The sequence below is a fragment of the Ursus maritimus genome (assembly GCF_017311325.1).
Source record: "Ursus maritimus isolate PB19 chromosome X unlocalized genomic scaffold, ASM1731132v1 scaffold_X1, whole genome shotgun sequence".
NCBI lineage: Eukaryota > Metazoa > Chordata > Mammalia > Carnivora > Ursidae > Ursus > Ursus maritimus.
Genome location: NW_024423319.1, coordinates 25,703,844 through 25,719,467, shown reverse-complemented (window position 1 = coordinate 25,719,467; position 15,624 = coordinate 25,703,844). Strand labels below are relative to the sequence as shown.

Below are 15,624 nucleotides of genomic sequence, written 5' to 3'. Positions count from 1 at the left end.
TTTTTTTTTTTTTTTTTTTTTTTTTAGGGATTTTTAAAATTTGTTTGAGAGCGAGAGAGAGCACGTAAATAGGGGGAGGGGCAGAGAAAGAAGGAGACTCCCCGCTGAGCAGGGAGCCTGACATGAGGCTAGATCCCAGAGCCCTGGGATCATAACCTGAGCCGAAGGCAGATGCCCAATCAACTGAGCCACCCAGGTGCCTCTCAGCTCAGGTCTTGATCTCAGGGTCATGAGTTGAAACCCCATGTTGGGCTGCACACTGGGCACGGAGCCTACTTAAAAAAAAAAAGAAACAAAACTGTAAAGAACCAGTGGTTAGGTATATTTACTAAAAGGCTTCTTGTGTAACCATTTTTGTATTTCCTTAATTTGAAGTAATTGCCAGTTTTCATATAATTTCATTTATCAAGAAAAAGAATCATAGAACATTTTATTATGATTAAGGTTCATAAGATTCAATCCTAACTCTCAATTGGGTGGGAAATAAATTTAATCAAATTAGCTTAAGTTTTCAGTCCTTTGGTTTTATGCACATATAAGCTACTCACAGTGGCTCACTCATATTGGCTGTTAATGTTTAGTCAAACCAATGGGTCACAGTTTATTTGCACAATACAGCTAACAGAAACCAGCATCAGAACCAGATTCTACAAGACATCATAGTGTCCAGCATTTTCAACAATTTCCCCAAAAACAAAACAAAACAAAAATACCCAGTTTCATTCTATGGCAGACTCAGGGGCCTAGAAAGATGACCTTTTAGGTAGAGAGGAAAACGAGTTCAAAAGGAAACATTTGGCCTACCATGTAGTCTACACCAGTGGTTTCTAAATTCAGTTGATGGTCAAAATCTCATGGAGTTTAAAAAGTTAGATTCCCAGATCCTGTCCCCAGAGATTCTGATTCAATAGATAAAATGTGGAGCCTTAGAATCTGTGCTTTTAAAAATCTTGCCAGGAAATTCTGAGAATCAACCAGATTCGAGATGCACTAGTCAGAGTTACCACAAGAGGTTCACCCTCAGCACTGTGTTCTTTAGGGACAACTGAGTCCTTAATTTTGAGCTTTGCAATACAACTGCATCCTCTATTAGGGTTCTTCTGTTTATTGTGAAAATAAACAGTATCTCATTGTCAGAGATGAAATATTACTTCTAGGATAGAGATTATCAAACTTTAGTGTGCTTTAACATCATTTAGGGAGCTTGTTGAAAATTCATACAATATGGCTCCCACTCCCAGAGATTTTGATTCAGTTAGCTTGGGACAGGGATCCAGGATTCTGCATTTTAAACAAGTACCGCAGATGAATCTGATACACATGACCTAGGGTGTCACACTTTCAGAAATCCTGTCATAGGCAGCTCTCTGTATCAACTTAAATATGTTGCCATTGCTATATATGATCATATTTTAAAAATATTTTATTTATTTATTTTGAGACAGAGAGGGAGAGAAAGAGCATGGCTGAGGGGGAAGGGCAGATGGAGAGGGAGAAGCAGGCAAGCAGGCTCCCTGCTGAGTAGGAAGCCTGATGGATGAGGGCTTGATCCCAGGACCCCAGGATCATGACCTGAGCTGAAGGCAGACACTTAACCAACTGAGCCACCCAGGCACCCCTGTGATCATATTTTCAAATTAATATTTTCAATGAATATATATAAGATATAATTAACCCCTTTCAAATTCATTACACTTCATTTAAATCCTTTAAAATATGGATCAGAATTAAATGGGCCTCTTTAGATTTATATAGGACGAAGTTGAAAAGTTCTCTTTGATTCTATTTTTGTATCCTTAGCATTGGATATTTCAATCTAATTTTAGAAGACTATCAAATGGATCAGTAAGGATTATGTATATGATCATTTGGCTCATTAGAAAAAGGAAAATGTTTGAGTTGTCTCCGGCACATTTTACTATGGACTAAATATAGCTTCCAGATCACCAAAATATCAGCTGAAACTAGATCAACAATTCTTATAATCTAGTCCTTCTGTTTTAGAGTATTAATAACTAATGTACATTTTCCTATCAGTCTAGTCCACATCCCTCATGTGATTTATTTATTTATTTGTGTGTGAGAGAGAAAGTGAGCATGTGTGCAAGTGGGGTGAGGGGGAAAGAGAGTGGGAGAAGCAGACTCTCCGCTGAGCAGGGATTCCCCCCCCCCCACCAGGCTCCATCCCAGGACTCTGGGATCATGACCTAACCAAGGGCAGATGCTTAACTGACAGCCACCCCGGCGCCCCTTCATGTGATTTTTGTTAATATTCTATTGTCAGGCTAAATTTGTGGGTGTTGCCTGGGTTCAAATCATACAGAGTGTATAAAGAAGATGAAAATCCACCTGAAATTGAATTATCTGGAGGGAACACTATGAATATTTGGTGTACTTCTTGTTATATATACACGAATATATATCTGTGTAAAACAGAACCAATATAACACTGTAGTTTAAGCATTAGATCATATGCACTTTTCCATGTCATTAAATATTAGTTTTAAACATCATTTTCAGAGTTTCTTTCTTCGTTGAATAATAATTGCAATGTAATGTTGTATTAATTTCAGGTGTACAGTGACTTGATATCTATAACATTATGGAATTGCTGCCATAGTAAGTCTAGTTACCATCTGTCACTGTACCAAGTTGTTACAAAATCCCCTATGTTGACTATATCCCCTATGCTGTACATTACATCCCCATGTCTTATTTATTTTATAACTGGAAGATTATGCCTCTTAATCCCCTTGATCTATTTCACCCAAGCCCCCCCCACTCCTCTCTGACAATCATCAGTTTGTTCTTTTCTTTCTTTTTTTTTTTCAGCATCTAAAATCTTTTTAATAACAAATCAGGATCTGGGGTTAGTTTTTCTAGTCCAGGCTGGCTCTGCGCTCTCTGGCATGGGCCACCTTCCCACCCCTCCTAGGCAGGTAGGGTTTGATGTGGCTGGGCGGGTTCCTGGGGCCTTGCCAAAATGCCTGTATATTCTAGGCCCTTGTGTGGACTAGAGAGCAAGACAGTGTCACAGCCCTTGAGGGAGTCCGGGGTCAGCTGGTCAAAGGTGAGGTTCTTGCCTCCAGCTCTGAGGATGCTGCCCAGGGCATGGCTGCCCACCGGTAGCACATGCACCTTCAGTTTGGGCACCTCCTGGACACGCACATCGTGGGTTATAGTCCCTACAACCACAGCTGTTTTGTCTTCCTGGACAGGCAGCTTCATCTTCTGGATCATCCAGGAAAGGGGCAGAGGTGGCTGGTTAGTGAGACTCATGAACAACACAATTTGGCTAAAGGTGGAGTTGGTTCGTCTGGCCAGAAACCTGTACAGCTTGTCTAACAGTCTCAGGTAGATGTCCTGGATCTTGGGCTCCTTCCGCCAAACCTTTCAGTCCTTGTGGCAGATGTTGACCACAGCGATTGTGCCTCCTGCTCAGCCAGGTCGCCAAAGAGAGAACCAGTTTGTTCTCTTTCAGAGTTTCATTTTAGTGGTAACATAGAATCATGAAATAAATAAAAGACTAAATCTAAAAGTAGGTTAGGCATATTTATTTGTGTTCACTAGTCTGTAGTTCCTATCTCATAAGGCTTTTTTGAGTATTAAATGAGTTACTACATAATGGACGATTAGAACAGTGTCTGACATATAGCAAGTGCTCAATTAATGTTGGCTATTATTATTTAAAAGCGTTTTTGGTCTCTTTATATTACCAAAAGTTACTAATGCTTTAGATAAGCAGATGACATTACATTTCTCCTGGTTTCTCTCATTAAAGCAGCAAAGTTGAATATTAACGAGTATAGAGAATTATGTTGTCATGCATGTTAATCTGGAAAATATAAATTCATCTCATAAAAAAGTCAAAGGATCAAAGAAGGTTTTTACTGTTAATTGGAAACAAAGTGTCATTGGTGTCCTGATTTAAAGGGCACTCAATTATGATTAGCTAATAAAAAAAGAACAAAGAAATAAAGAAAAATAATTAAGGTTAAAGTGAAGTTATTATTAGCCCTTAGTTCACTAAAATCTTTTCCTCATAGCCCATGGCACCAAATAAAATTAAATATAGAAAAGTTCCATAGTTCAAGATGACATTCTCAGTGTTAAGACATTTTTTAAATAAAAAATGCATTACTGAAAGCATACTTCAAAATTATTAGATGCAATATTTTTATAGCCAAAAGCACTTAAATTTTAAGAATTGAACAACTGGAGGACTGGATACTATTTATGGATTTGGAAAGATTTAGTCACTTTCATAAGTTAAAATTCTTTCTTTAAGCCACCTGTTCTTTCTCTCTTTAGAAATTGATTTGTTAAAAATAATCTCAAGATTCTGACTATTCTCTATTCTAAGGAAACCACATCAAGAGAAAAGTAGGATATTTTTCTTAATTATTGGTAAAGACTTTGGACAGGTTCACGGGCAGAGAGTTCACTAATTTGTTATAGTCTTTTAATAACATTTAAAATAATGGTCTGGAAAATCTCAGAATAGACGCTGCCTAAAATAAAACCAAGTGACTGACCTAAGTTTAGGGAAGTACTGAGAATATATGCTACCTTAAACTTTAGCTTAATGAGTTCCTTAATTAGGGAAGACATATTTTAGGGTGATAAAAAGTCATGTGGCTGAGTATTTGAATTATTGTATGTTTACATCAATTTAACCAGAAGCTACAATTATCAATTAGGGGAAGTCCGAATTAAAAGTTCTTCTGAGGAAGTATTAATGACATGCTTTCTTTTGTGTTTTAGACATATTTATTCAGACATGGTTATTCATTTTCATAAATGAGAAAGCAAGTAAATGAACCACTAAAAAAGATAATTGTTAAAAAATGTAGTATTGTCCAATAAACAACAAATAACAGTCTCTGCTTACATATATTCTTTCTTGACAGAATATATTTAGTTTAAAATATGTCTAATATATTTTGAAGTGTAACCTTTTATTTAGCCCATTATTGTAAGTTACCATTAAAATAAAACTCTGAAAATGATGTTTATAAAGAATTATTAAGTACATGGGAAAATGTATAAGACATGCAACGTATGAGAAAAAATGAGATACAGCTGTATATAGAGTATTAGCCTTAAATGTTTCTGTTTTCTCGATTTTCTATAATGAACATATATTATTTTTAAAGACAGATTTAATTAATGGAACTCTAGTCAATAACCAAACTGTGGTTGGACAATTAGAACACCTATATATTTTACTTGTCTTATGATTCTATGAAAGTATAATTTATTATTTCAGCATTTCATATCATGGGACTCAACCTAGAAAATACATTCATTACCTACCCTTTTTTATAATGATGATGATAATCAAGGCAGAAGTCCATTATAAAACACATTTTTTAGCCTTCAGTATGGCAGTTTAAACAGAAGCAAGACTTTTTGCCTTTTAGGGTTATTAGCTGAAACCACCAACAGTGACATGTTGTTGGTTAAATAAGCAAGCAACACTGTAACCATTTTGTCAAGATGCCCACGAGCTTTGATATTTTATTACATATGAAACATTGACCCATGACCAAAAAGTAGACAGTTTACATGGATATGCTTTAAACATTCTGCTTCTTATTGACTAAGATGTCTTCATTGTACATTTCATTCTACTTCTGGATTTTTGAAAATCCAGTTTAACAGCTTTTTTCTTACATTATAATATTTAGTTATAATTTTTCCTTACATTGTAAAACCTTAGATAATATAGGACTTATTTAATTTTTTATTCCTCCTCCTGGATGAGACCTGCTGGGATTTTCCTTCTTTCTTTCTTTCTTTCTTTCTTTCTTTCTTTCTTCTTTCTTTCTTTCTTTCTTTCTTTCTTTCTTTCTTTCTTTCTTCCTTTCTTTTTTATTACTCTTTCACCAGGGCCACGTCTGGCATTTTTCCATGTATCTCACAGGTAAAGCTTCCATTTAAGAAGAAAACTGGCTTGCTCAGATGCGGGATTTTATTGGTTGGTTGATTGATTGATTGATTGATAAGAATGTCTGGGGATTGCCTTGAAAAGTCAGAAGTTTGAGTGTGGATTTAGGTATCCTAAACTCTATTTTCAAGACAACACCTAGGAAACAATCAGTAGAACCAAGTAAATCATTATGAAAATAATAGTAATTGTGTTTTCCAGCCCCGAGTGCTTTCTTTTAATGAATTATGATAGTAAAGCTTATTACATTATTAACCAGGAAAATAATTAAATTAACAGCAATTTTTAAGAAGAGCAAATAGAAATCAAACCAATTTTAAGAGTCCATTGATAAAAAGAACAGAATTTGGAGCAATACATTACAAATGGATAGAATTTAGGATGTTTGTAGCTCTTTTTAGATTTAAACAGGCATTAGTTTACTTTTCTAAATGCAATTTTTATTTACACACATTCACCAGAATTGTAAAATATGAAAAAGTGAAACTAGGATTTTGCATATATACAGACACTTTTTAGATTATGATTCCAGGAGGGGGGTATAGTGGGTATAACACTCTTGGGAAACTATATTAACGATTTATTAATTTGAGTAGGCCCTGGCTGCAACAAACATGAAGTTAATGATTCTTGATACTCATTTGGTCGCTTACCAAAGTTCTCTTTTCATGACATTTATATGTGTCCTAGACATAAATTAGTTTTCTTATTTTTAGTTATTAATAGATATTTATTTGAGACCTGGTATTTAGAATTTTATATATCATAATTCCAGCCTATGATAGTATTTACCAGTATACTAAAATTACACTGGCTTTTAACAAAAGTATTAAATGACAAAACTGTACTACAATAACCATGACTTTAGAGAAGTCAATCTTAGGGAGATGGCAAATGCTTTCTCTTCAATAATCCTTTAAGAATTCCAGGTGAGATTACATGTAGGTGTGATGAGTAAATCAATAAAAGTTAACTGTTAAGTGTTTCCTGTGTTCAGTACTATCTTGGGACATAAGAGGGATAAGACAAGCATGCAGTGGATATTGAAAACTCAGAAAACTGTCTGTGTCCTCGAGGCATTTACAATAGAATTGGATAGAACAGTTAATGAATGATATAAGATAGAGTGAAATTAAGTGATAAATTGTGAGGTATAGAGATTGTATATCATAAAGCTAATAAAACTTCAGCTTCAGAGACCCTCATTGGAATGGGTCTTTTGCAAGGTCCTACGGGGATGGTTTGCTGGGGCTGCCATAACAAAGTACCACAGACTGACGACTTAACAGAAATTTATTTTCTCACAATTCTGGAGGATAGTAGTCTGAGCCCAAGGTGTTAGCAGGTTTGGTTTCTTCTGAGGCCTCTCTCCTTCCCTTGTAGATAGCCATCTTCTCCTTGTGTTTTCATATAGTATGTATCTTTGTCCTAATCTCTTCTTTTTATAAAGATACCAATCATATATACCAACCATAAAACCTCATTTTTATTTAACAATTTCTTTAAGACCTTATCTCCAAATACAGTCGCATTCTCAGTTAACTGGTGGGTTAGGACTTCAACATAGGAATTCAGGGGAGACACAATTCAGTCCACAATGCTCTGTCCTCTAGCCCCCCAAATTCATGTCCTTACCATATACAAATTATATTCACCCCATCCCAACAGCCACAAAAGTCTTAACCTATGCCAACATTGACTCTAACTCCAAAGTCTTATTTAAATCTCATCTAAATCAGATATGGGTGAGACTCCAGGTTTCATGCATTCTGAGGCTAAATCCTCTCCAGCTGTGAACCTATGAAACCAGACAAGTTATCTGCTTCCAGAATACTTCAGTGGGACAAGCATAGGATAGACATTCCCATTCCAAAAGGAAGAGATTGAAAACAAGAAAAAGATTATGGGTTATCAAGTCTAAAACCTAGCAGGTAAATGCCATTAGATTTTAAGGCTCAAGGATGATCTTTGGTTTTGATACTCTACCTCCTGGTCCAGCAGTGTAGCAGGCACACTCCTTTGGCTCTGGGAGATGGTCCTGCCCCCTCAGCTCTGGGTGTTTTCCTGACTCCTCTGGGACAGAGGAGAAGTCTCTGTCCCCAGGCTTGTGCCCCCTTGTCCCCATGGTAGCAGTGGCAGCCCTGCTGACCTCTGAAATGCTTTCAGGGTAATTCTTCCCTTTACTTGAAAGATAAAGCTTATTTGCAGGCAGTTAGCTCTATTGAACCATCCTGCAGAATCCCAGAAGTCTGACAGCCTTCTTTCATTTCATCCCTTCCCAGTCCTCTTCAGGCCAAGCTGGCAGAATTTCTACTGGTATAACTCTATCTCTATTTCCAGTTTCTTCTGAAATGGTTGGTTGATTGAATCCTTAAGTAATACAGTATAATCTCTTTAGCAAATAGTTATTCTGATATACCCTTGATGTTTTCTTCATAACATGCTTTCTCATTTTTTGCAATATAGATAGGCTGAGAATTTTCTAAATCTTCAGGTTTGGGTTCCTTTTTGCTTAATAGTCCTTTCTTCAAATTTTCTCCCTTTTCTCACAATTTACTGTAAGTAGCAAGAAGAAACCAAGCCATGCCTTCAACACTTCGCATACAAATCTTCTCAGCTAAATATCCAAGTTCATCACTTACAAATTATACCTTCCATGAAACACTAGAACACAATTTGTCCAAGTTCTTTACCACTCTATGACAAGGATCACCTTTCCTTAAGTTTCCAATAGCATATTCTTAATTTCTACCTGAGATTCGATAGAAGCACCTTTAATATTCACCATTCACATTTCTACCAACATTCTGTTAATGATGCTATATGTATATCTCTACAATTATAGAAGCATTCTACATAGCTCTCCTCTTTTCCTTCTGAGTCCTCACTAGAATTGCCCTTAATGTCCATATTTCTACCAACGGTCTCTTGATAGAAAAATATAGGCTTTTTCTAGCATGCACCTCAAAACTCTTTGAGTCTCTACCCATTACCCAGTTCCAAAGCCATTTCCACATTTCACCTTTTTTCCCCACCCTCCTTTGCCTTGTATAGATTGAGATTGGAGTAGTTGCAGGCACATTAAGGATCTGGCTAAGGGGGAGTTGAGTTGGAAATTATTTAGTTTGGCTTTAGTAGGATTTATCTATGTGGTTCACAGTTACTTTTATTTATAGTTATTACTAGCTGCCCCAGGATAATAGTGGCTTGCAGAAATACTCCTATCACTTCCTATGCCTACAACATAAAGATGCAAAGTTGGAGGTGTGTTGTGATATGAACGTGGCTCCTGGCACTAGAAATATGAAAGAAATAAAGAATAAGCAAGGTTTGAAATGTGTGAAGCCAGAAGCCTGTTTATGTAGAAGTCTTCCAAACATTAAACATATAAAATTAGTAGCGGAGGATTTAGTTCTCACCAGAGTCTAGTCAAATGTTCTTTCCTATCAGAAATATTCTTGACAATTTGATTATAAACAGATCATATATTTCTTTTCATTTTTGATGGAAATTATATGAAATATAATTTATCACAATTTCTGTTTGTAGGACACTTAATCTATAACAGTATTATAAACATTGAATACATCTGTGTGTAGTCACATGTTTTATGCATATTTATTAATAATATTAGAAAAACCACCAAGTTGGATCAACTGTGTAAAAGAAAAACTAAATTTCTATTCCTTCTCTAGACAATACAATTTATAAATACTAGTCATATGAAGATATGATCAAGATGATGCATCCAAAAAAATGAATGAGTATGTCAGGCAGATAAGTAGTAAAATGTGTTATTTTTCTTGATTTTTGTAATGTTTGTGGTATTTGTCAGTCACTTGAAATGTGTAATTTGTTGTGATTTATTTCCTAATTCTAAACAAATGTTCACTTTTGAACTTAATTATATATTAATTTTCTTAAAGATAGTTTCCCAAATTGTATATAAGTTCATTTCCCACAACATTTGGATTTACCCCTTGGTAGAGGTTATTCATGTTGAGGGAAACCATAGGAAGGAGAGATCAATAAAAATTAGAATAATCAGGGAAAATCAGTAGTAATTTTTATGGAAAGAAGTTAATTTTATACCTCAAACACTTGGGTCATCTATGTAGAGCAACTTTGAATGTGTTTTGTTTTTTTCCTCTGACAACATGGAATTTCTTGTAAAGTAGCAGGAAGTCAGTAATATATTCAAAGTTATTAAGAATTATTGTGCCCTTCTGAGACCAGTGATATTGTGGCAAAGTATTTCGGCTGCCGTGTGGCAGGCATTTTCCACTTATTTGCCAACACAAAACCTTAAATTCATTCCCAGCCCCAGGGAATGAATCATGGTTGTTTTAAGTTACCCTTTGCTTTGCTAGTGATTGGTCGAGGTGTAGGCATGTTACGTAATTCTTGGAAGTAAAAGAAGTCTGATGGGGGTTTCCTGGAAAAGGTTACTATTGCTAAAAAAAAAAAAAAAGGTGAGAACTGAGTAAGAAAAAATTCCTTTTTGACTTTTGTCATTTTTCAGATATTGGTGTAAGGATGTGGTATTTGGAACTGTGGCAACAATCTTTTGATTACAAAAGAATGGCCAAGTGAATTGAAGTGCTATCAACCTAGCAGTAGTACTGTGATATCACCAAAGTCCAAAATCAGCTCGGGACAGCTTGATTCCAGACTTCTGGTTATGAAATATAATAAAATATTGCTATTTATATCACTGCTGGTCAGATTTTTTTTGTTCCCAACTAAATGATACCTGATAAAATGTTGAATGAAGAAAGGAGAAAACTTTGATACTAGCTCTCATATTAGCAAATGCTCTCTCTCACAACACAACTGCAATGATGTGCCTTATAGTCTGAAATACTCATTTAAATACTTGAAATGTTTTATTAATTTTTTTAAATTTTTTTATTTTAAAGGTTTTTTTAAAGATTTTATTTATTTATTTGACAGAAAGAGAGAAAGAGGGGCACCTGGGTGGCTCAGTCGTTGGGCGTCTGCCTTTGGCTCAGTGCGTGATCCTGGCATTCTGGGATCAAGCCCCACATCAGGATCCTCTGCTGGGAAGCCCGCTTCTTCCTCTCCCACTCCCTCTGCTTGTGTTCCCTCTCTCGCTGGCTGTCTCTATCTCTGTCAAATAAATAAAATCTTAAAAAAAAGAAAGAAAAAAAGAAAGAGAGAGAGCTCAAGTAGGCAGAGCGGCAAGCAGAGGGAGAGGGAGAGAGAGAAGCAGGCTCCCCATTGAGCAGAGAGCCCAACATGGGGCTTGATCCCAGAATCCTGGGATCATGACCTGAGCCGAAGGCAGACACTTAACCGACTGAGCCACCCAGGGGCTCCTAAATGAAAACTTTTAAATAAAAGTTTTATTGAGATATAATTCACATACTATAAAAATTATTTTAAAGCATACAGTTCAGTGTTTTTTACTATATTTACAAAGTTATGCACTGATCACCATTACATAATTCCAGAACATTTTCATCATTCCAAGGAGGAACTCCATATCCATTAGTAGTCACTCCCCATTCCCATATCCCCCAGACCCTACTACAAATCTACTTTCTGCCACTATGAATTGTCCTATTCTGGACATTTCATATAAATGGAATCACACAATGTAGGGGTGTCTGTGTCTGTGTCTGGCTTCTTTCATTTAGTATAATGTTTCCATTTATGACGGAGTATCAATCATTACTTCATTTATTTTCATGACCGAATAATATTCTATTGTATGGATATACCACCTTGTGTTTATCCACTTAGCTATTGATAGACATTTGGGTTGTGTCCACGTTTGGCTATTGTGAGTGCTGCTATGAATATTTGTTTACAAGTTTTTATTTGAACATCTGTTTTCAATTATTTCAGGTATGCTCCAAGAGCAGAATTTCTGGGTCATATAGTACTTCTATGTTAAATTTATTGGGAAACCCTGAAACTTTTTCAAAGTGTATGCACCATTTTATATTACTACCAGCACTATATGGGGATTCCAATTTCTTTACTTCCTCACCAACACTTGTTTTTGTCTGTCTTTTTGATTATGCCATCCCAGTGGGTGTGAAGTGATATTATGGTTTTGATTTGCATTTCCCTTATGATTAATGATGTTGAATATTATTTCATGTGCTTATTGGCCACTCATATATCTTTGCAGAAATGTCTGTTCAGATCTTTTGTCCCTTTTAAATTGGGGTATTCGTCTTTCTATTGTTGAGTTGTAAGAATTTTTCTATATTCTGGATTCTAGACCCTTATCAAATATACGATTTGCAAATGTTTGTCCTATTCTGTGGGTTGTCTTTTCACTTTCTCAAACATTTTTAAATTTGGTGAAGTCCAATTTATCTATTTTTTCTTTGGTTGTCTGTGTTTTTGGTATCATATTTAAGAAGCCATTGGAAATATTGCAGGCTGGGCTATGGTGACAAATTTCCACTGTAGAGAGGATGGGAGCTTGAGGCATTTTGTTTGGATATTAAAGGGGACCTGGTAACATCTGAGCTACACTTAAGTACATGTCCAAAATACAATATTAAATACTGACCATCTACATCAGAATCACCTAAAGGTACTTGTTAAAAATACAAATCACATGGCTCCCTCCAACATATCAAAACAAATCCCTAGGCCTGGGGTTTGAGAATATGAATTCTTTTTTTTTTTTGAGAATCTGAATTATAAACAAGCTTTTTAATAGATTCTGCTGTATATACAAATTTGAGAATCACTGAACTATGCCATGTTTCCCTCCAGCAAGCATAAAATACAAATTTTTAAATTCTTGATAAGTGTCGGCATTATTATCAACTTCCACCAATTTCAATGTAACATTATAATATGTGCTCATAATTTGTGCCAGGCATTGTGCTTGGCACTAACAATATTCTACAGAGAAAATTTAATGAGACTGTTTCAATATTATAATTATTATAGTGTATACAAACATACATAAATATACCACACAGGGATATGCATCAGGCACAAAATTGTCATTTTCAAAGCTAATTTTGTGGATTCATTTATGACTCCACAGAATTACATTATGGGAGGCTAGATGTCAGTTTCCATTTGATCATAACAATGATTTAGTAATGAGAATAACATTTTAATTTTATTTTATTTTTAATTTCTGTCTTTTTTTTAAAAGATTTTATTTTTAAGTAATCTCCACACCCAACATGGGGCCCAAACTCACAACCCCAAGATCAAGAGTTGCATGTTTTGCTGACTGAGCCAGCCAGCAGCCCAGAGAATAACATTTTTAAATGTTGGCCTTTCGTTAAAGATTTACTTTATTGAAATCTGCTCATTTGCATCCAATAATATTTCCTTTTTCTGCATGCTGGTTGTCTACCATTGTATAACAACCATAAAACTTATAGCTTTTAAACAACAAACATTTATTATCTTGTGATTTCTGTTAGTCAGGGATCTAGGAGCAAATTAGTTGGGTGGTTTTGGCCCAGGGTCAGCTAGGGCTATAGGATTTGAAGACTTGACAGGACACTCAATAAATAGGAGGGAAGAGTATATTTGTGATACTGCTGGGACTGGGCAGTACTATTGCAGAAGGAACTGGAGATTATCCCAGTGGAATTTAAATTTCTGTTTTTTTTCTAGCAACAACACTTATACTGGATCACAACTTTCTGCCATGACTTTACATTTTACTTTTGAGTCTGTATAAGAAATGGCCACATGGAAAATATTACTATATCTTCTATCAAATCAAAGTAGAATTCAATACCAGTCATAACCTCCGTGTTTATGTCATGTTCTTCAAACATTCATGTACATATTTATGTAATGATTTAATGCCAGTAACATTTGTCTCTGCAAACAAATACGTTTGGTGCCTTTTATAGAAGGTAAGCACTATATAACCCCATAATGTTCACTTTATTTGAATTCAGGAAGATTAGCATTAAATTCAGGGCTCAATTGTAACTAGATCAACTTAATCTCCCAGCAAAATTCAACTTTTACTAACAAATGACATTTGATTATCACATATGCTTTAATATTTGAATCAATTCAATAATTTTAATGAATGGTGGAACTGATTAACAATATAAATCAACTTAAAATAAGGTAAAATAAATTATACCCCTTGGAATAATTTTCATATTTTGAGCAAATATAATACGAAGATAAGAATGGAGAGAAAATGATTTTAGTATGTTAGAACTAGAATTGGAAATGTAAATTTTTTTCAAATTCTTTTGTACTTAAAAAATTCAAAATTCAAAATTTAAAGATCTCTGTTTATTTTAGAATAATGCCAGAACAATTGGAAATGTCATGGCTCTAGTAATTTTATCTTTTTACTTGTAGGACAAAGGTTTCTAAAGAAGGGTTAAGCATGTTTGTTGGTGTGGAATTGTAAATAATGAGTTTTGGTTGAAATAGAAATTCCAACTCTTTGGTACCCTCCCTTGAAAGCTGTACAGTCCCCATTGGTTTTCTCTTCAAGACTCATGCCGTGCAGCTGTCTAACAGGGAAAAGCACTTTAAAACTACTTCTTTCTGATGCTTACAGAACAGTACCCTTGTACTAGTATCTTTGCATGAGTTCTAATTTTCCATTTCACAGCAACCAGTTTTATGTCATATGGGGAACAAATTCAGGGTCATTCTTTTTAAATTTGAGAAACTTATCTGTACCGTTTAAGTAAAAAGTAAACTGTGTGGGTACTTTAGAATGGCTGTCAATATTGACTGAATTGACAGAACAATTACTCAACTTTCTATTTCATTTGCCTTTGTACACATAACCACAAATCAACTGGCTCAGTTAACTTACTCTGAGGAATTCATTTCCTATGAGAAGCTAACTTCTAACATGATACAATTTAATAATAGAGTGGAAATCTTCAGAGTGGGCAAACTTTGGGAGTAAGAATAACATTAAATTTGGTACTCAGATATTTGAGGGCAATTGTGGTTAGGTTTGTTTTAACAATTTCAACGGCTCAGGCAGATTTATTCATTCAACAAACTTTCATTGAGACTTCCCATGTGCTTTTCACAGTGTTAGATCTAGGAATGCAATTCAAAATGTCAAGTCTCAGCCTTCAACAAGTTCACAATCCAGTGGGAAAATCAGACAAGAAAAGAGATAATTATGCACAGTGTTGTGGTAAGTGCCGTCAGTGGTAGGGTTGTGTAAAATAGTGTTTCAAGAAAATTAATGTGGTAGCATAATGTAAAGTGCACTTGAATTAAGGATATTGAATTAATAGTGTAAAGTAAGCACTATTCCTATTCCTGTTCTCTATATAAGGAAACTTCAGAGGCCCAGAGAGATTCAGTAATAGCCTGAGATCACTCAGCTTATTCATTAATGTGTTCATTCATTGATACATTCATTCATCAGAAACTTTTCTAGGAGCCGTGAACAGAGCAGTAATCAAGACATACTGGACCTTGCCTTAAGGATCTTATAAGAGATCCAGAAGTGCTGTGGCAATTCAGAAAAGGAGATAATAGTACTGTGTTTGGAACTGTAGTGGGGGCAATGGACATAAATACTAAATTATACATCAAAAGCAGAGCCAAGAGTCAAGCTGGGTGTATCCCACTTCTCTATAAAATGTAGTTCTCCCACATTCTGGCAGCAAGGTTATGGAGGGTGAGAAGGGCTTTGTTGTTGCTTATATATATATATA

The 15,624-nt window shown here is 35.3% G+C and overlaps 1 pseudogene; it reads right to left on the bottom strand.

The window, feature by feature from the left end:
• Window positions 1-2,879: 2,879 nt before the first annotated feature.
• Window positions 2,880-15,624, bottom strand: part of LOC103680245 — a 45,298-nt pseudogene continuing 32,553 nt past the window's right edge.